This window comes from Pongo pygmaeus, chromosome 16 (assembly GCF_028885625.2).
Source record: "Pongo pygmaeus isolate AG05252 chromosome 16, NHGRI_mPonPyg2-v2.0_pri, whole genome shotgun sequence".
Classification (NCBI taxonomy): domain Eukaryota; kingdom Metazoa; phylum Chordata; class Mammalia; order Primates; family Hominidae; genus Pongo; species Pongo pygmaeus.
The window spans coordinates 42,738,269-42,761,583 of record NC_072389.2 but is presented as its reverse complement, the minus strand read 5'-3'; the positions used below and the strand labels follow the sequence as shown (position 1 = coordinate 42,761,583).

The window sequence follows — 23,315 nt, the reverse complement described above, 5'->3', positions numbered from 1 at the left end:
GAGGAGGAAGGTTAAAGGACTTAATCAAAATTTGGGAGCAGTATTACCACCAGAAGCTGGATATTGTCTCCTCTACCTCACAGAAGAACCAAAGTAGACACACATTTTACTTGAAATAGAAAGTAATTTGAATCTATTTCATCTTTAAGTCCTAGGAAAACAGGACCCATGGCTTAAGGTGGGCTAGAAAGGTTTTCCAGGGAGATATAACAAATGAAACTGGCTCTTTGTGAAGGCACCTTGTAATAAAATGTAGTCAACTTGTAATTATTACTGTAGTATTTGCTTTTATTTTTCAGATGAGTATGCCGAGCCTCACAAAAGGAATATATGACTCTTAAATTCAAGCTAGGCCCCTTTTTTTTTTTTTTTTTTTTTTTGCAAACATGGGTTTTTGTAGTAAACATGGATCTTTGTAGTGGTCCGTTTCCTCTCATTGCTCTGTGCTTACTCCTCTTTCTTCCTATCAAAACCAGCTTTCTGGAAATACACTCGTAGCATTCTCTGAAATAATAAAAATTCATATTAGGTTTTATACACAGACACACACACACACACACACACACATGCACACAAGCTTTAAATGAGGCAGATTTTTATTGTCTTTATCTCCAATGGTATCAACTGGGAATAACTTTTCATTTACAATCACTGGCATGGAAAGGTAATTGAAAAGTAGAGTCAAGTGATAGAAGGATATTTAAAAGAGAAGAAAGAAAATTTTAGGAGTGAGTTGAAAGAAAAATACTAGCTATTGATATTGTATGAAAGGTATGAACACAAGGAGAGAGAAAAAAGAGAGGAAGAGGGAAGAAATGGGAGGGACAGGGAGAGCTAGAGAAAGGAAAGACAAAAAAGACTGAAGGTCAGAAAAAAGAGAGGAAGTAGGGAAAGGCAAGAAAGAAATGAGAAAGGAAGGTATAAGGCAGGAAAAAGGAATGAAGGGAAAGAAACAAAAAGCAATTAAACAAAGAATGAGGTAGAAAGAAAGAAGAAAATACATGTACATTTCTAAAAGATAAAAGTGAAAGCAGACAGTCGCAGATCAGTACTTGTATTTACAGACTTTGAAGTTAAGTTTCAAATATGAACATGGTAATATTTAATATGATAAAATTTCCAAGGTTGGATTTTTCTTTTTAACTTTGCTGAAGATGTGATATAGGAGATTGTAGATGGACATCTGGCATCTTTTAAAATAAAAAGTAAAAAATATGAAGTTAATGGGGTCCTGAGCATCGTATTCATGTCTTAATTGTTCAAATGGAAAATCTTGATGAGAAATTTGAAAGTTTAGACCCAAGTGCTTTGATAATTACTTATGATTAATCTTAAAGATAAGTTTTCCACAAATTATTACTTTACACATTTAAAAAGTATAGTTATCTTGATTTGATTATTTTAAAACTTGGGTGACAACTCATTAATGAGTCATAAGGTTGACTTAGATGATAGCAAACACAATTTAGTTAAAAAATGCAATAGAATTAATAAGAGTATATTAGAACTGAAATGTAAAACTGAGTGCAGCAGATGTAGGAATGGTAAATACTTATTTCTGAAGCTTTTGTTTTAGGCATGTGTGGGTGTATAACCCAAAAGTAAGATGCTTTTCTCACTGCAGATGATAATCAAAAATGTTAGGAAAACACTGATCTGGGTGATACTGAACAAAAATTCATTAGGATATGAATATGTCATGTTCTCTGAGCTGTTTTAATAGTGTCTTTATTTCTGATGGGAAATATTTCTGATGGGAAATAATTTCTGATGGGAAATTATTTCATAATGTACCCATTTTGTTTTCCAGCCCATCATATTCCCAAAGTTAATTTTTCATTCAAAGGCATCACTTGATTAATGGATATATATATATAGATAAGAGATGCTTTAGTTGAACAGCATATGTCATTGGAGAATTTCAGGCTAAAACAACAGTAGGATATCACATCACACCTATTAGAATGGCCAAACCCCAAAACACTGACAACACCAAATGCTAACAAGGATGTGGAGTAACAGGAACCCTCATTCATTGCTGTTAGGAATGAAAAGTGGTATAGCTACTTTAAAAGACAGTTTGGCAGTTTCTTAAAAAACTAAACATACTTTTTCCATGTGATTCATCAATCATGCTCCTTGGTATTTACTCAGAGAAGTTGAAAACGTATGTCCATACAAAAACCTGTACACGGATGTCTGTCACAGCTTTATTCATAATTGCCAAAACTTAGAAGCAACCAAGATGTTCTTTAGTAGGTGCATGGATAAATAAACTGTGATATGCCCAGACAATGAAATATTATTCAGTAAAAAGAAATGAACTATCAAGCCATGAAAAGACTTGGAGGAATACTAACGGCATATTATTGAATGAAAATAATCAATTAGAAATGTCTACCTGCTGTATGATTCCAGCTCTATGACATTATGGAAAAGACAAAACCCTGGAATCAGTAAAAGGATCAGTGGTTACCAGGGGTTTGGGGGAGGGAGGGATAATTAGGCAGAGCACAGAGGACTTTTAGGACAGTGAAACTGTTCTGTATGTTACTGCAATGGTGGACACATGTCATTATACATTTATCCAAACCCACAGAATATACACCAAGAGTTAGCCCTGATGTAAACTATGGACTTTGGGTGATAATCTGTTTCAATGTCAGTTCAATGTAAGTTCATGGATTGTAGCATATGTACCATTATGATGCAGGATGTTGATTGTAGGGCAGGCTGTACATGTGTGGGGATTGGGGTTTATGCGAGCTATCTTCACTTTTGGCCGAATTTTGATGTGAACTCAAAACTGCACTAAAAAGTTCATCAATGGATATGCACTTAAAAGGTTGATCTGTTTTGCCAAATTGACCTACTCTAAGTTAGGTACATTTATTCTCCCATCAACGTTATATTGGTGAGTGTCAGTTTTCCTACACACACACCAACTCTTTGTGTATAATTAATTTTCTTTTATCTATTTACCATACCAATATGTGAAAAATTGTACCTTGTTAGTGTTTTAATCTGCATATCTTTAATTATGATTAAAGCTAAGTTTCTTTTCCTATGTTCATAAACTATTTAGACTTCATTTTATATCAATTGTTTGTTTATTCATGTTCTTTGACAATTGTGTAATTTTTAGAATTGATGATCATTAAAAAATTATCTGATTTTTTTTAAAGGTGCTTTGGGTCCTTTAGAAAGAGTCTTAATATAAGTCTAAAACAGAAGAAGCAATTACCACGATATGGTGAAAAACTATGGAGATAACATCAGATCAACTCTCACTCAGACCCGGCCTGTTCCTTAGGCAGCCTGGAGACCACCAGTGCCAGTGCTGCCCTGGCTCTTGGGGCTGTGAATTACAGAGCAACATAACCATTGCCTTCGGTAGCATACTTTTAAATCAAACAATCTAGAAATCTTTCTCTTTTACTTCTTTTCCTCATAAAGAGGTAAAATGAAACTGAATGGGAGGCAGGAGGTAAGGGAGAAGTGGGCAATAAACAGACTTTTTAGCTAAGGAGTCAGAAGCTAGAGATGACACAGAAGAGAGGTAAACATATAAAATGGGAGAGGTTGCAGTCCTGCAGGGTGTTTGGATGGACTCTCTGGAGGAAAGCGCCAGCCCAAATGTTAATACTACTGTGTGATCTGCAGATTCTCCTCCAGATAATTATAGCAAATCAGACAAATCTGTTGTAGACTCTATAAATGAGAGTGAGCGGCAGGAAGCTGTTCAGGCACTTCTGCCTCAACCAAACTACTCTGCCGCTGAGGTGCAACCTTTTGTTGACTCTGGTTGGGGAGAGTTCTGGGGACATGCATCTCCACCTGTGGTCCTCACATCTTGACTTGCCGACCAAAGCACTGCTGGGAGCCAGGAAGAAGCCCAGGCACCCACTCTACTCTTTGGATTTGCCACAATCAGTTACTAAGAAGGCAGTGAAAATTTGGGAGGCCAAGGCAGGCAGATCACAAGGTCAGGAGTTCGAGGCCAACCTGGACAATGTGGTGAAATTCTGTCTCTACTAATAATACAAAAATTAGCTGGGTGTGGTGAGGGGCACCTGTAGTCCCAGCTACTCGGGAGGCTGAGGCAGGAGAATCACTTGAACCTGGGAGACGGAGGTTGCAGTGAGCCGAGATTGTGCCACCGCACTCCAGCCTGCGCGACAGAGCGAGACTCTGTCTGAAAAAGAAAAAAAAAATGCTTTACCCAGCAATTAAGACACATTTTATGTGGTCCAGTCTCACCTGCACAAATTAGGTATCTTGTTAGTACCCTTTTTTGAGAGCCATTTCTGATTATCCAAGTCTGTTTACATTGGTTCAATATTACTGGAATGCTCGGGCCAGGGTGGAGGATACAACTTGGATACAACCCTTTTATGGCTCTGTTTATGAAGGAAACAGCTCATTTGCCAAAGCTTTGAACTCTTTGTCATGATTGGCAATCACAGAAAACCTCCTTCCCTCTCCCTCCCCTACAACTGTTTGAGTTACATTGAAATTATTTTTCCTGCCTCCAGAGGAAACGTCATTGGAATTCAGTTTCCTGGTGCACCATTTCCACATATACATCTTAAATAGACAATCCCAAATGTAGGTGAACCCAAAATTATGTTTTCACTGTTAGCCTTAAAATAATTTCAGAATGTGTCCCCAAATCCCCCACCATAGCTCCTGTCTCTGTAATCCCCCTATCATTCCATCTGCATGCCTTTATTTTGTAGTCTACCTTCATGAGGGCAATGTGTCAGGAAGCATCCCGTCTGTAAGTGACTAGAGTGAAAATCATCCTCAACAAATCGGCAACGGGATCAGCTCAGAGCCATGCTAATAATGCCATCCTGTCAGCTTCTACGCTTTTGATAAACACTCCTTCCCAGAGAAGGATGTGGGGAAGTTATGTAATCATTTGGAAATAAGTCAACATAGCCATGGGATTGGAGCAATTAAGCCTGCTCTTCCTTACGTAACTGCAGAGTAGGGTCAGAAAAGTGGGTATTTATGCCCAATTTCATGACGACGTCTGGAGCCAATTCATTTGTTTAATATCTTCTTGTTTATGTTTAGTTGGAATTTCTCTGGGGAGGGGTGGCAGAAGGTGGGGAAAGGGAAAAGGAAGGTGGCAACTGCTGAACAGGAGAAAAACTAAATAGGAGATAGAGGTTGTGTGTGTTGGGGACAAGGCTGACGTGACTTCCCATTTGTTCACCCCAAAATAGCAAAATAGCTCCTATTTCCTTTACGATTCTCTTGGACAAGCATCCTGCCATGCCACTGGCTTCCTCTGCAGGAGGTGGACACCATCACTGACACGTGCAGCAATCTACAAATGCGTTGCTTGGCTGGTGTTCTGACATTGTCTGTGATAAACAGCGACAACGTTTCTGTCTCTTTTCATGCCAAATCTCATATAGTGTGGTAACTGAGACTCCCAGTGTGCCTACCCAATTCGGTGCACATTTCAGAATATCTTCCCAATTTCTAATCCCCCAATATCATGGTTTTAGGTTTTGTTTGTTTATTTTGGATTAAGTTTTTACATTACCCATTTTCTGGTCATTCATTACTCACATATCTGGGTTGCATCATTTCTTTGAAAGCAGAGAGAATCAAGTTAGCATTTCCAGTTCTCATCAGATCGATGACTCAAAGCCAGACAAATTTGGGTGGATTGGCAGCTTATAAGAAGTGACAGTGGACTTGGACTGAGGCTTCTTGATGCGAATGACCACAGAGCTGGAATCCATTCCTATCAGACCCATTGCTGGGGTGCCGTCATGTGTTTGGGGTATGGGAGGTCTATTTCAGTATCCTGTGGTGGTTTCTCGGCTTGCACTTTGAGGCTGGTGTCTAGCTGGGATCATGCTTACCCTGCTTTCTCCACTCAGCATGGCTGCTTCTGTGGTGACTAATTGCAGGGGAGGTGGATTTCTAGGAATGCATGCAGTGTTTAGTCCGACGTCCTTGCGGTGTTTAGTCCGATGTCCGACATGGTTGTGGTCACTGCTGTTTCTGATGCCAAAGGCCAGACCTTGAAGCAAGCCTGCTGGTGAAGCCATCACTGTAGCTTGTCTCTGGAATCCCTGTTGTTTAGAGATGGAGAGTGGTGGGAGGTGGGAAGAAGAGAGATGAAATCAGAGTCCGGCCTAGTCCCGAGGGGGAAGCCGTGGAGGGTGGAGGAGGGGAGAGGGCAGAGAGCACTTTTGTTAGAATGTTTCCTCTCCTTCCTTCCATCTTTTCTTTTGTCCTCTGCACACTTTTTGTTTTTCTCCAAACTCTTGTTTCTGATCTCATCTGGAGTTCATTCTTGACCTGCCTCTCTATTGTTAACAACCGTGCTAATGTCTGCCAGGTGTTTCCCACTGTAAGACTGTGTATAACACGATGGATAAGAGAGGAAACTGTGAGGGGTCAAATATCGAAGACTTTGAACCAAAAGTGAGGTCTGATGAAATAGTATCTTTAAGCAAAGAAAAAGGTAAAACTTTGGGAGGTTGCTGATATTACTGCCCATAGTATCAGCAGACTGTGGGTATGACACTTGCTGAGCACCAGTAACTATGGTGTCAGCAAAGAATGCCTTCTCTCCAGAGACCTTAGCCCTCTGAGGTTTGAGGAAACTGTTAGATACTGTCCAAAAAATTCAGCCACAATTCCTTGCATGCAATACAGGAATAAATTAAGAGCCATCATTTGAAATTTCAATAAATGCAGTTCAGTCTGCAAGTAACACACTTTTTCTATGTGCAGGAAAGCAGTCTTCATCAGAGAGTGGCAAAGGCAAAAGGAAAGTCTGAAGACATTTGTTTCAAGAAGGAGGTGAGTTCCAATTTAACAGTTGTGTGGAATGTGGAAAACGAGGGTATTAGGTTATGAGTGAAAAATTCCAAAGCAGAGAATAACAGAATAAATTTGTCTGATGATACTGGTGGGCTAGTCTAGGAGCTCCAACTAATCTGAGATTGCTAATGGCATCTGGTATGTTGCTGCCCCTCAGGACAATTTTACTTTCTGAGATTAAAGGTATTACAGTGGATGTAATATATCAAGATGTACTTTATATAAATGACATACTATGTATATTCATATATACTAGTATGTACATTTGTACATATTACAGAAAAATAAACAAAAATAAAACTTCTCCTTTAGGAATCTCTGAAGTATGTATGTTTATGAGAGCTGTTGCTTGTAGATGAAGAAGCTCAGCAATGGAAGAAAAAATGATCCAAGACTCCACCACTTTGAGATTGAGTGACAGTGATGAGAGATATGCTAATTATCTCAAAAGGAGTCCACTGATTTTAAAAAATGAATCTGTACAGATTACTTATAGAGTTGCTTACTTATGGTATTGTTGAAAGTCCCAGAAACATCTGGCTTCCATATATCCACTCCTTGTAACTATTTCCTCTGTTGGAGAGAACACTGAGTCTTCCTAAGCGCCCCCATCCCACCATAAAACCCCTTGACTTGGTGTTTTTCTGAAAGGTTGTTTTTCCTGCATTTGAGATGAGCCTGTAACCAAAAGAATAGTGTGTTTTCTACCTATGTGATGCTTTCAGTGTTTTATCCTTGGAATTGGTGCATTGACTTCTGCATTGCTCTTGTTTTGAGCTATGTAATTAGGTCATCCTGATTAAAAATGGCTCAGATTAACACAAAGTTTTAAAAAGGCAGTCTCATTTTCTCTTAAACGAAATATCATTGTTTCATCAGTCCTTTGCTTTTCCATAATGCAGAAGTCAAAAATTTTGAGTGAATTCTTGAATATTAATCTTTGTCATTGTAGTCTATCCAAGTTGAAGGAGATAAGGAGAAAATAAAACAAAACAATATATAATGAAAACTCTACCAGAAGTTAAGTTCTCTATTTTTTTATATTGTGCTATTTGAAGGAAAGAATTGGTAAATACGAGACATTAGAAATAGGACTGCCCAGACTATATTCTGGAGTCAAAATCAATTCGGCCCAATCTCCTGTGCCTATTATATTTAGAGCTTTGCTTCTGCACATTGAGAATTAATGTTTAGAATACTAACTTCGAAGCATTGCAGCATCTTAAAATAAGTAACAAAAAAAATCCTATTACAGAAGAATGTCTCTTACCCTAATTCCACTTAACCACCTCTAGCCTAACTGATTCTCTCTACATCTTTGGCAAAACTCAGAGACTGATATCATGTGCTTCTGTACTCCTGTGGCAAGCATGTTGACACACTTCTTTTTTCCCTACAGGTTGAGTTATCTGTTTGCTAAGAGCCCGTGGTATTTGCTCCCAAATCTGATTATGTCAGTTGTGCTTGTTCTTGTAATTACATAATTTAATTAAATATTATGTAAACTGATGAACTAAGGAGATGAGAGCTGTTGTTTCTAAGTTGAGTGCTTTGAGGACTCAACAAAGCAAGTCACTAAAAAGTTACTATCAAAATATGTGAGGGCAAAGCAACTACAAAGGATTGAGAGAAAAAGTCATTTGTCAACCTAGATTCTTCCCTGAGATTAATTCACAATTGTCATTAAGCTCCTAATTCAGTTCAAATTGTCACAGGATCCTTGTGGTGTAGTTTTTCTGGCTGGAAACCTCTGTGACTGGTGGTGCCTTTGACCAAGTTTTGCTTGGGCCCACTGGGCTCATTCTGCCCACTTGGCCTGGCAGGCTGCACTCTACTCCTGCTACTGGCCTGGATCCCATGCCTGCCAAGGGTGAGCCAGGCACAGAGCAGTGAGGAGTGTGTGAATGAATGAGCATGGGATCTCGCCACTGTGCAGAGCCAGACATGCTGGCCGTGGCAGGGCAGGCAGCTCCAGGCACCAGCACAGGCCCTGGCCCCCTGTGAGGCTGCCGCTGGACTAGGTGTACTGCAAGCAGCTACCACAGCTGGTACAGGGGAATGTGGTGGTGCCCAGAAGCTTGGAGATGCCAGGAACAGAGCCCTAAAAAGGGTGTCACATCCCTGTGTCTGGGGGCTCTAAGGCCTGGGTTCCCCGAAGGGCTGCAACTCTTCTCTCCTTCTCATCACCCACAATGTAGTGAGCAAGGGGCATGTCTCAGCCCTGTTTATGTTACAGCTCTTTCAGCTCCCCCATTTGGCAGCTCCCAAGTTCTTGTCCCATGTCCAGGAAGAATAAGGTATGTGAACAAGTGGAGGGGGAGCAAGGCAAAGAGGTGCTTTATTGAGCAACAGAAGTGCTCAGAGGAGACCCACAGTGGGTAGCTCCTCTCCGCAGGCAGGTTGTCTTGTCATATGCCCAGTGTATCTAAATTTGGGTTTTTATGGGCTTCAAAGGGGAGGAAATGCCTGCTGACTGGTCCATGGGCAGGCATGGGCAGGCCCAGACAAAGCAAAGTAAGTTCTCACTCCAGTCCATGGAACTGGCAGCCCGGCCCTCAGCCTCAGGCCTTCCCTGGTCTGAAGGTGGGGTTTCACCAGGGACCTTCCTCTTTCCACCCAGGAGCCTGTCTGCCTTCTGCTGCCATTAACCTGCTGTCCACGCTGCCCACAGAGCCAAGGTTGTTCGTGCCCATGCTGCCTGCATTCCTGTGCTGAGCCGCCCTTAGCCCCCACTCGGCCTCCTGCCAGTGCTCCTCAGTGCCCAAAGTCCGGAGGGGGCCGAGGTGGCAGGGGGCTGGCGTATCAGCACTGCCCTGAGCACACACACAGCTGCCGGGTCATGACAGTGCCCTGGCTGGGCCATAACTTTGCTCAGAAATAGGAGCAGTCACCGGGAATGGGGAGAGGCCAGGCAGAAGGAGCAGGAAATTCCGAGCCTGCGGGGCAAGGTGGGGTGAGGGGCGGCTTCCCAGGTCCCTGAGAGTGTAGAGATGCCCAGGTCCGCAGCTGCAGCTGCAGCTGTGTGGCTGCAGCTACAACTAGGAAGGTAGGGCCCCCGCCCCTCCAACTTGGAAGCGGGCGGGGCTTTCGCCTGTTCCCAGATCTCCTCAGCTTCGTGGAGCACGCAGCCCCGAAGGCGCCTCCCCCACTGCAGCCAGCGTCACGGAGGCCCGCTCCAGACAGGCTGCCGCTGCCGTCAAAACTGGCAATCAAGGAGATCACCTTGATTGTGTGACTGCAGCTGAATCACAGAATCACTAATTTCAATTCTGTCGGCTAAGAGGACTTTCATTACATTTAGTATGCTGTTTTTGAGGCAATAGAGTATCTCTATACTATTTATTCATTTATTTATTCAACAAACGAATATTAACCATGCGCTATGTTCTGGGACCTATGCTAGGCCTAGAATTTAAGGTCGTTGCCCTTAAGGGTCTTATGTTTAGTGGGGAGAGAAAGACACTTAAACAGATGATAGCAATGTAATTGGAGTTTTGAAGATGAATAAGAGTTGGCCAGATGAGTAAGGCAGAGGGATTACTATTGGTAAGAACTGGAACTATGAAAGACTGTGCTGTTTAAGAGGACCACTTGAGGTAACAAAATGGGAAGGCTGTGAACAGCTGCTGAAGGTTTTTAAACCAGAGTGAAGATCAAATGTGTGTTTTAAAAGAATTACCTGGGCATTCACTTGGAGTTTAGATTAGAGGAACTAAAGATTTAAACCAAAGATACCAGTGAGGAGGCTATTGCTCAGTTGAAAAATGATGGGTATTTGAACATCTGTACTAATGCGCTCTTAATAGTGAACTTGTATGTGGAGAGAACAAGAAGAGAGAGAGAGAAAGAAATAACAGGTCCATTTCTGAAACTTCATCCCACTAGGATTTAATCAACTGTGGTCCTACCAACATGTATAACATTCTATTTTTTTTTTTTTTGAGACAAAGTTTTGCTCTGTCACCCAAGCTGGAGTGCAATGACGCGATCTTGGCTCACTGCAACCTCTGCCCCTGGGTTCAAGCGATTCTTCTGCCTTAGCCTCCCAAATAGCTGGGATTACAGGCGCCTGCCACCACACCAGGCTAATTTTTGTATTTTTAGTAGAGACGGTGTTTCACCATGTTGGCCGGGCTGATTTCGAACTCCTGACTTCAGGTGATCTGCCCGCCTTGGCCTCCCAAAGTGCTGGGATTACAGGCGTGAGCCACCGTGCCTGGCCAACATTCCTTTTTATTAAAACACTTAATTGAGAATTGATTATTAAGAATAGTAAAACTGAATTTTAAAATAATATGGTAAGGAACAATGAATAAAATTATTCTAATATTGTTGAATCAATAAATCATATAAATTATATATAAATTATAGCAATAATGCTTCTAATTTAGGAGAATGGTTAGTGGTCTAAAATCTGCTTTTTTTCATTGATCCCACACTAGTTAGCGTAACAGAGGTAGCCTTTTTAGATGAAGAATTTCAAACTTTGTTTTCCCTGAGAGTATCCAGACATGGCTTTTAGAAGTTGGTTTAATTATGAACTGGACTGCAGTACTTTGCCAGGATTCTAAACATGATACTGCCTAAATTTAGAATAGATTTCTGCCCACTAAAAGTCTCAAGTTGAATTTGCTAGAAAATATCAAAAGCTAGGGTTGGAAAAGGAGGGCATAAAAGGCAGTTTTGACTTGGGGCCATTATTCTCAGCTTATGGATATGTTTAAACAGAACAAACCCCAGAATAAAACACAAAACAAATATCATTCCACCAACTTGAAAACATAATTTTCTAATAAATATTCATATATATTTAATTAGTAAAACTGCTTCACATCCTCTTCTGTGATAGAAAAAAACCCAGTTCTGCTGAAAACCTCTTTATCAAAGGTATTTTAAAACCAGGTGACATATTTTTATATGTTGAGTGATTTTCAAGTCATTGTGTCAACACTCATTTTCAAAGGAAAATATAAAATCATATTTCTGCTTTAAAGATTGGTATTCAACTTTACCTGGAAAATGATGTTGTTAAGGTCTGAGCCAGGACAATGCCTCCTCAGGCAACAGATATAAAAGCCCAACTCTTAATATGCAGTAAGTCTGAAGCTAACATCTTTCCTCACTTTCTTACTTTGTTAGTTAAATGTGTATTATGCCTTTGAAAGCTGTGGCACATCTGCTAACAATGCACTTTTCATTATTCAAAGCCTTAAAAAAAGATCTTAGTAATTTTGCAGTTCTGAAGATGAGATTGTCATAAATGTCCAGCTATATAAGATCAGAATTAAATCATTTGTAAGCAAAGTAGCTTAGAAACTAGCAAAAAACACTTCAGAATTTCTGTATTCTTCTCTATATTCACAACACCGTGCTGCAGGTAATTTTGAGGTAGCAGCACTCCATTTATTGTACAATTATGTCATGTTATTTTCTTATTGCCACAAAGCTGCCATGAAGCATGCTCCATATATGCCTGAAGAGTTTACCTTGTATGAATATTTGCATTAAATAAATGAAAATTCACCTCTTTCTACAGATACCATGCAGAGACACAAAAGTGTTCCCTGCTATTAGAAATGGGCTTTTACCCATAAAAATTGTAAATGAATTTTTGGTTGATTTGTTCCATTTATATAAAATAGATTGAACATGCAGCTTTGTGAAAATGTGTTTATTTAACCAGAAACCACAAATATTTTTAAGAATGCACTTTCCTATTTAGCTTTTAATTCCAGGATTTCTCTTTATGAATGTTCATAGTGATTTTATTGAACTGTAAGCTAAAATAAATGCACCAGTGGGATTTTATAGTGTTTCTTTTTTTTCTTAACAAAATGTTTGTTTGGGATAGAACGTTAAGTTTAGAACTATGATTGATAGATGGTTGAAATAAAATAACTGCAAAAGCAGAGAGAGCAAATTCAGGACAACTTCACTCTGAATATTTAACTGTCCAGGGCAATGTAAACGCTAACAGACGAAGGAAATCTCCCAGAGTAATTATGCATTTTTATTGTGATTAAAAATTCCCACATGACCATACCTTTCTTCATTTGCAGCCTCAGCAAGAAAGAAGTGGATCCTTTATACAGTAATTTTATGACTATTTTGAAATGCTGGGAAGCCAAATAGAAATAGTAGTGTCCATTGTGAACATTGGTGCTTGTACTCTATTCTCCACAAAAAGCATGCAAATATACGTATATAATAATTAGTTATAGAATTTAAATAACATCTGAAGAAAACAAATGCATCCAGAGAAATGAAGTCAAAGTACAGATGTATTTTGGTTATCCTGTCGGTAATTCATGGTAGATAATCATGAGCCCAGCAGTTAATGACCTCTACTCTGATACATTAAGTCCAACCAAAGATAATGGTGTCCTGGGTAAATTAACAAACCCAGTGGTAAACTTGCTTCCAGTTCAGCAGGAGACAGTGTGCAAATTAGCATAAGTTCTTAATAAGATCAGTGTCCTGCAATCCTCAGTTCTTCAGTGTTCATAATGCTGTCTCTTTTCAGGTGAAAATTGTTTCTCCTGAGAAGCCTTACACAATACGTTCTCTTGGCAGAGATTGTTGTCATCCTAATCAGTCCCCCACCTTAAAACTTTTTCCATTTTTCCCACTTTCATGCTGTGAAGGCTGCTGTGAGTTGTTGAGAATGATTATTCATTGGTAAGCTTTTTTAATAACATTTTTGTTAGATGTTGAGGTTCCCGGTGGAGTCAACGAAGAACTTGATTTTATAATTATAACCATTCGTAAAAAGTTATGGTCAGTGTCTGGGTAATCTTGGTGGAATTTACTAATCACCACCTTACATATCTTTTTTCAAACAGAAGTTATATTTTGTTGAATAATTGGAACACCCATAGACAAGTAGGTGCTGAGTTACTTTGCAGGACACTGGATCTCTTAGGCATCTATGTCTGTCCTAGGTTACATTTGGAAAAGAATAAGACTTGCAAGGGAAGAAGGGGGTTATTTTTAAAATCCACTTGAAAAGCATGTTTTACTACAGAGTTTGGAAAATTACCTATATTTGAAAGCAATTATTTTTATAAAACCTTGTGATACATATGATATTGGTGCATATCTGCTATTTTTTTTTGAAATAAGTATATTTGGCTTTATAGAGCACCTGCTAAAAATGATATATGGAGTCTTAGTGTTTCAAAGAGATGACACTTAAGTGTCTAAACAAGTAAGGAGTGTGCGTGTGCATGTGTGTGTGCATGCTTGTGTATGTACATTTATGTGTTTACAACCACCAATCTTAGAGTTGAAGCACAAGATGATGAAAGAGTGTATGCATATTTCCATGGGTTTGGAGTGTTTGGGATACAAGTTCTCACACATTATCTGTCAAAAGTTTCGTAAGTTAAAAAAAGTTAAATACATGGATCTTGTCTGAAGAATCCTCTCGTTGTAAAATGTTTACCTTTTGTGACACATATTATTATTTCATGATTATGTTAAAATACTCTTAAGGAGTTTTACATGTTAACCAGCTACTAAGAATGCCTTAATAGAGTACTAATTTTTGTTAGAGGTGTCTCGACAATTTGAATTTTATATGCATGCATTATATTTTCTTAAAATGGGAAAATTATGCATCTGAAGGAATCTGTCTAGAATAATGGGGTTCTATAGAGGTTACTTTAATCACGTTCTCCAGCAGTTATAGCTGTTTTACATCTTATTTGCAACAAAAGGGAACTCTAATTATCTTCAAAAAGAGCATAAAATGGTGTGTCTTGCTGCTGATGTAATGTTGATTCCTGAATGCTGCTGATAGGAACTGACAACTAAATGCATGTCACACTTTTCAAAAATCAGCCGTAGTGACAGGATAACCACCTTTTGTGACCTAGGAACCCAAAAAGGGAGTATATATTTGCCTGTTAAGTAGAAACAATTTGCAGTCTTTCTTTTTTAAAAATAAAAATACACTTGTCCTTAGGTTAGCAATAATTTATTTACTAATGTTAAAACTTGCTTGTGTGATTTAAATTTTTAGTAGCCTTCTATTGTAAATTATACCAAGTGCATTTAATCTCAGTTCAAACCACGGGAGAGGAGAGTATACTGAATGTCTGACCCCTCATTTCCTTGCTTTTTTTTTTTTTTTTTTTGGCCTATATACATAGGTGGGTATATATTTACACCCAGTAGTGGAGTTCTGCAATATGTGATTAACATGTGCTTCAGTTTTATATCTAACTCACATAGATCTCATTTATAAATACAAATGAGATGCATATAGCCTATTACAAAATATTAAAATTAGAATTGAAAAGAAGATTGCATGTTTTAAGCCTGGCTGCAGTCGTCGTGTTATACAGTGTTTGTGAGATTGAACTGGTTGATTCTGAGCCCTACATATGAAATTAATCAGTGCAGGTCTGTAATATACTGCAAATAACCAACCTGTACCACAAGACTTGATTTAAGGTTCACATTAAGTTGATGGTGAGCTGGTTTAGAAAACAAGTCACACATCCATACACAGCATGTTCAAATATACAGAACTCAACTGCAAAACTAAGGTTGAGCCTTTGTGAACAATAAAACTTATAGTTTACACTCAGGCCGACTTTTATGAACAACAGCGACATGACATCAGATCCTATTGCTTCTATCTGTCTTTATTCCTCTCCTGCCTACAGTAGGAGATTTGAAGGGGGTTAGGGGGCAGAGATGAAGACCAGAGGAGACATTTACCTGTATCATACAGTAAATTACATAAAATGTGTCTCTATTACGATTGCTTAGACCAGAGCAGATTTTTAGTGAGCTCTGAATTTTGAACATATAATACACATTTACTGGTCAACTATTCACAAAATGGATTGTTACTTTTAGAATTAAATTGGCATTCACTTTTTTCCTTTGCCTGGCTATCATTCAAGTTTTCAATAATACAACTGAACTATAAGGAATCATACTAGGCAGAGAGACAGAGAGAGAGAGAGAGAGTTAAAAATAGAAGGAGGAGGCCAGGCACGGTGGCTCACATCTGTAATCCCAGCACTTTGGGAGGCCAAGGCGAGCGGATCACCTGAGGGCAGGAGTATGAGACCAGCATGGTCAACATGGTGAAACCCTGTCTCTACTAAAAATAACAAAAATTAGCTGGGCATGGTGGTGCACACCTGTAATCCCAGCTACTCAGGAGGCTGAGGCAGGAGAATTACTTGAATCCCAGAGGTGGAGGATGCAGTGAGCCGAGATTGTGCCATTGTACTCCAGCCTGGGCAACAAGAGTGAGACTCCATCTCTAAATAAATAAATAAATAAATAAATAAATAGAAGGAGGGATGCAGAGAGGAGTGGAAGAAACATACATCTGCAATCAAGTTTGATAAAATATAAATAATCTCAAATAATTATTTGCTTTTTAGGATATGTGTACCTTCTACTTCAAATATAGTAAATAAAAATGGGTAGAAATAAAACCTTACATTTGAGCAGATGATATAATTCGAATGTATTCCTTCATTCCTCCAACAAATATTACCGCAACTTCTCTTGAAGGAGGTGAGTGGCCTAGGTCCTGAGGACACAGAAGTGAACAATGCCACTAAAGAGATGACGTTGTAGTTGAGGAGATACAGGATATGATTAATAATCAAATTACAATCCTGATAAGGTCAAAGGAAAGTGCAAGTTACTTGGAAGTTAGGGAAGATATTTTTAAGGAAATGGTGCACAGGTTACAGAGGGTAGAAGGCAAGCGCAAAGTGATGGCTGTCTAGATTGTTTGCAACTGTAGAGTGTAAGAGATGAATAATGTCCCTGGAATTTAATCATTCTTATGCTCCCTTGGTGGCAGAAGCAGTGATACTCTTCACTGTTCTTTGCTTCTTAGATCAAGGAAAGATTCTTGAGTGCTCTGTGATGATAGAAAAGCATTTTCTATTGTCCAAATTAAGTAATTTCTTTAGTTGTGAATATAGAATGGAATGTGAAAAAGACTAGCTCCAACAATTTCTTTTTTTTTTTCTTTTTTCTTTTTTTTTTTTGAGACAGAGTTTCACTTTGTTGCCCAGGCTGGAGTGCAGTGGCACGGTGTCAGCTCACTACAACCTCCGCCTCCCAGGTTCAAAGAATTCTTGTGCCTCAGCCTCCCGCTCCAACAATTTCTAACTGTGTAACTTGGGGCAATTTACTTGGAGTTTCCATTTATTCATTTGTAAAATAGAGAAAACACCGACATTACTGGGTTATTGTGAACAGCAAAATACATATAACATCACACCTAGTACACAATAGGTACTCAGAAAAACGAATCTCTAGTTAAATTAGTTAGTAAATTAGTTAGTAATTAGTAAACAAAGATTTTCTAGAAGAGATTTTGAGATACAAATGGAAGAAAATAACAGCAAAGAGTTGGACATTAATGGAGAGAGTGATTCCCAGAATGCCTGCTACCTAAAAATCCCTTAGGCAAGAATACCTTACTCCTTGCTCACTTTCAAAACTCCACCATTAAGTAACCCATCATGTTCCTGTCCTTGGAATTTCAACTTCTCCAAGCCGGATGTCTTCATTCTGCTTTCATTTTTCCTATACCCTTACCTGGCATAGGTTGTATCAGAATTTCAGCAAGTTAGTTTTATGGGATATTAGTACATGTTATATGTAAAAAATAAACCAAAAGTTTTTTGGCCAAATTAATTTAGGAAGCTCTGGCTATATAAAGCCAACCCTTCACAGAACTTCTTTTTTTTTTTTAACTTTTATTTTAATTTCAGAGGAACATGCAGGTTTGTTACATAGGTAAAATTGCTTTATGGAGTTTGTTGTACAGATTATTTTGTCACCTAGGTATTAAATCTAGTACCCATTAGTTATTTTTCCTGATCCTCTCCATCTTCCCACCCCCCACCATCCGATAGGCTCCTGTGTATATTGTTTCCTTCTGTGTCCATGTGTTCTCAGAACTTCTTTTCCTTTCTTTTTTTTCTTTTTCTTTCTTTCTTTTTTTTTTTTTCTTCTGGAGATGGAGTCTTGCTCTGTCATCCAGGCTGGAGTGCAATGGTGCAATCTTGGCTCACTGCAACCTCTGCCTCCCTTGTTCAAGCGATTCTCCTGCTTCAGCCTCCTGAGTATCTGGGATTACAGGCACCTGCCACTACACCCAGCTAATTTTTGTATTTTTAGTAGAGACGGGGTTTCGCCATGTTGGCCAGGCTGGTCTCGAACTCCTGACTTCCAATGATTCACCCACTTCAGCCTCCCAAAGTGCTGGGATACAGGCGTGAGCCACCGCACCCGGCCTGTTCTCAGAACTTCTTAGTAAGCTTATGTGCATTATGTACTCCTCAACCCAGGCCCACCTTCCAGAAAGTGGCATGGTGTATCTAAGTTTTCTAAATGTTCTTAACATACCAGAGCATCTGGAGAAATACTTTTTCCCTAGAGGAACAAAGATCTCTTTGCTCCTCTTAGAAACTTTAATATGGTCTCTCTCATTTTCTCTTTTTCACATACACTCACACATTTCTCTTGCGAGAAAAATGGTTATTAAAAGTTGAAAGATTCTCAAGACAGTGTAGTAGGCATGAGGATGGGAATGCAGATCAAGGAAATAGAATTGAGAGTCCAAAAATAAATCTTCACATTTATGAGTCAGCTAATTTTTGACAAGGGTGCCCAGGTGATTAAAAAAGAAAAGAATATTCTTTTTGACAAATGGAACAATTGGAGGTCCGCATGCAAAATAACAAAGCTAGACCCCTTCCTTACACCACACACAAAATTAACTCAAAACATATCATAGACCTAGATGTAAGAGCTAAAACTATACAGTCTTTAGAAAAAAAATGTAGGGGTCATTCTTTGTGACTTGGGATTGGATGGTGGTTTCTTTGTTATAATACCAAAAGCACAGTAACAAAATAAAGAATGTAAATTGGATATTGTCAACATTAAAAAATTTTGTGTTGCAAATAGTACCACGAAGAAAGTGAAAATAGAACCCACAAAATGAGAGAACATATTTGCGAATTATATATTTGATAAGAGGTTTGTATCCAGAGTATATAAAGAACATTAATATTAATTAATAAAAATACAAATAACCCAGTTTGAAAATGGGCAAATTCTTTGAACAGACATTTCTCCAAATAAAATATATAGTTAGTAATCATATAGATATATATACACTCAACAACATTAATTACAGAAAAGCTAATTAAAATCACAATGAGATATTATTTCACATCCACTAGGATGTTTATAATTTTAAAAAGACACATAATAAATGTGTTGTCAAGGATGTAGATAAATTGGAGCTCTCTTATATTGCTAGTGGGAATGTAAAATGTTGAAGCCACTTTGAAAAACCATATGGCAGTTTCTCAGTAAGTTAAACAGAGTTACCATATGATCCAGGAATTCCATTCCTAGGTATATGCCCAAGAGAAATAAAAACATGTGTACCCACAAAAATTTGTACATGAATTGCTCATAGCCGCATTATTCATAAAAAAACAAACAATGTAAATAATCCAAATATTCATCATCTAATGAATGGATAAACTAAATATGGCATATTCGTACAATGTAATATTATTTGGGAATAAGGAGGAACAAACTACTGATAGATACAACAACATTAATAAACCTCATAAATGTGATGTGAGTGAAGAGCCAGCCCCAAAAGCCACATAGTGAATAATTCTACTTGCATGAAATGTCCAGTATAGGCAATCTATAGAAAGGTAAAATAGCCTAGAGCTATAGGAAGGTGAAGGAGGAAGGGGAAATCACTGCTGTTGGATATAATGTTTCTTTGGGTAATTAAAAAAATGTTCTAAAATTAGATAGTGGTGATGGTTGCACAACTCTGCAAATAATATTAAAAACATTGAATTGTATATTTTAGGTGGGCACAATTTATGGAATGTAAATTATATCTTAAAAGAGCTGGGGTTTTTTTAGAAAAAAAAGGACCAGATGATAAAAATGTTGAAGGATTCTGCTAGTCTTGGATAAGACTCACCAGGATGAGACTCAGGGTCTTCCATAATTTTCTAAAATAAAAGCATTGGTAGGGAAATAGAAATCCAAATATCACCAAGTATTTAAGAAAATACTATCAAACTCAAATTAATTATCATAAAACAAAATAGTTTGTGAATGTAAGTAGCATATACTCAAATTTACACACAGAAAAATAAAACTCTGGGAGATCACTGCTATCTACTTACTGTCACCATTGTGACTAGAATATTGACTTCTTACAGCATACATTTTTGTTTTACAGCGTTGTATTCTATAATTTTAGAAGAGTATTGTGTTTATTGGAAACACAATGCACTTCTAAAACCAAAGAAATAGTTGGTATTTATCTGGACTGTCAAACCTGCATAATGTATCTAAAATGTATGTATGTATATATATAAAATACATAAATAAAAGAGAAAATATTTCACTTTATATCTGAGTGCTTTTTATGCAAAGAATCTTTATAAACTACTGACCTGGAAGTAATATTACTTTTAAGGAGGAATTTTGATTTAATCACTTGGCAGTTCTCTATTTTTGTTAACTTTACATAATACATGAAGGAAAACTTACGTTTAAACTCTGTGAAGCTAATTCCTTCTTTCATGATTTTTAAGTAGATACAAGGAAGAAAATTTTTTTAAAGACTGAGGCATCATTTTTAGACCTTAATATTACTAGTATATTGCTTAATCTAGATAGGATTAAATATATAGCAATCTGCAGAGGTTTTTTCCTAAAATTGAATTATTTTTATATTTATTTTAGATAACCAATATTCCTGAAATTATGTGAGTGCAGACCTATGGTAAAAGGAGGAATGGATAAACTGGAAAAAAGCTACTATGTTTGCATTTCTCTAATGGCAGATGACTTTGAGTAAATTTTCATGTGCTTATTTGCCATCCATATATCTTCTTTGGTAAAAATGTTGCCTATCTTTGGCCTATTTCCTAACTGGATTGTTTGTTATTTTACTGTAGAGTTGTGAGAGGTCTTTATTTATTTTAGATACTAGTTTGTCATATGACATGCAGTTTGCAAATATTTATTCTCAATCTGTAGCTTGTCTTTCATCTTCTTACTAGAATCAGTTACTGAACAAAATTGTTTAATTTTGATGGAAATTCAGTATTGGTGTCAAGCCTAAGAACTCTTTGCCCAGTCTCAGATCCTGAAGATCTTATTCTGTTTTTTTTTCTAAAAGTTTTATGATTTTACATTTAAGTCTGTGATCCAATTTGTGTCAATTTTTATATAAAGTGTGAGACGTAGGTTGCAGTTTGTTCTATTGCTTTTGGATGTCCAATTGCCCTAGCACCAGTTTTTGAAAAGTCTATCTTTCCTCTATTCTATTGCTTTCAGATCTTTGTTGCAAATAGTTCTGTGGCTCTAGTTCTGGATTCTATATTCTATTTTATTGATCTATGTCTTAATTACTGTAGCCATATAATGTCTTGAAATCAAATAGCTGGACTCCTGTCACCATATTCTGCTTTTTCAAAATTGTATTAGCTCTTCTATTTCTAATGCTGTTCCATATAAATTTAAGAATAATATTGCCTACATTTAAAAAAACTTTAAAAATTTTTAATAAGAATTGCATTTAACCTGTATATTAATTTGGGAGAATTGACTTTTTTTCTATGTTGTCTTCCAATCAATGAACATGGTCTGTCTCTCCATGTATTTAGATTTGTTAATTTTCATCAGCATTTTGTAGTTCTCTGAATATAAGTCCTGTACCTTCTTGTTAGATTTAATAGCTAAGCATTTATTTTTCTTTTTTGGCTTGTAAATTGTATTATATTTTAAATTTCAGTGTCCCACATGTTTGTTGCTGGTATAATTAAATTCAATTGACATTTATATATTCATCTTATGTCCCTGTGACCTTGCTGAATTCACTTATTAGTTTTAGGTCTTTGGGGTTTTACCTTTAGGTGTATTTCTTAGATTTTGAAGTGTCTCCCTGCTCATTCTTCCACAGTTCGGATGAATAGCATTTGGTGTCCTTCTCTCTATACTAATCTCCCTATCAAAAGGTCACTTGGCCACATCCTTGGTTTTCTGTCCCAAACATGCTTTTTCATTGATTACAACATGGCCAGGCTGATAATGTTTCAAATCTTTAAATTCTCCTTCCCTTTTGATTATGAATTCTATCTTGAAGTCATCACTCTCACATTTTACTATAAGCAGTCAAGAAGAGCCATGGCACTTCCTCAAAACACTTTCCTTAGATATTTCTTCTACCAAATATCCTATTTCATTGCTCACAAGTCCTCCTTTCTCAAAACACTAGGATATGAACACAATTCACTAAGATTTTCTTTTGCTACTTTATAACAAAAATTGTCTTTTTTCCAAGTTTTCAATATCATGTTCCTCATTTTCATCCAAGACCTCATCAGAATGAATTTTACTATCCATGGTTCTACCAACACTCTGTTTATAACCACGTAGGTAATCTCTAAGAAGACAGAGGCTTTCTTTACAGGCCTCTTCTTCTGAGCTCTCACCAGCATGACTCTTAATACTCCATTCACGGTAATGTAGGCTTTTTTTAGTATGTACCTCAAAACTCTTGCAGCCTCTAGGCCGGGCACAGTGGCTCACGCCTGTAATCCCAGCAGTTTAGGAGGCCAAGGTGGGTGGATCACCTGAGGTCAGGAGTTCGAGACCAGCCTGACCAACATGGAGAAACCCCATCTCTACTAAAAATAGAAAATTAGCCATGTGTGGTGGCACATGCCTGTAATCCCAGCTACTTGGGAGGCTGAGGCAGAATTGCTTGAACCCAGGAGGTGGAGGTTGCGGTGAGCCGAGATCACGCCATTGCACTCCAGCTTGGGCAACAAGAGTGAAACTTCATCTCAAAAAACAAACAAACAAATAAAACAAACAAACAAAAAACAACTCTTGCAGCCTCTACTCAATACCCAGGTTCAAAACTACTTCCACAACTTTAGGTGTTTGTTAGAGTAGCACTTCCCTCTCAGTACCCAGTATCTGTCTCAGTCTGCTAAAGCTGGTATAACCAAATTAGCAGCTTTAGACTAATTTGTAAACAACAGATAATTATTTCTTGCAATTCTGGACGCTGTGAAGTTCAAGGTAAAGGTGCCAGCAATTTCAGTGCCCAGTGAAGGCTTGTTCCTTGTAGATGGTGCCTTTTCTTTGTCCTCATAGGGTGGAAGGGGCAAACAAGCTCCTTCCCTCTTTTATAAGGGAACTACTTCCATTTATAGGGGCTTTACCCTGATTACCCAATAACCTCCCAAAAGGCCCCACTTCTCCATCACCTTGTGGTTAGATTTTAACACACAAATTATTTTTTTTGGTTGGGAGAGACACATTCAGACCATAGCATTGTAGTTTGTGTTTTTCCAGGAATTTATGTGTATAGAGGGATTTGTTGTATTTCCTTAATATCTGTTTGA

General features: G+C 37.9%; 1 pseudogene; it reads right to left on the bottom strand.

The window, feature by feature from the left end:
- Positions 1-263: 263 nt before the first annotated feature.
- The window catches only part of LOC129014114 (small ribosomal subunit protein uS19-like), a 112,718-nt pseudogene continuing 89,666 nt past the window's right edge, over positions 264-23,315 (bottom strand).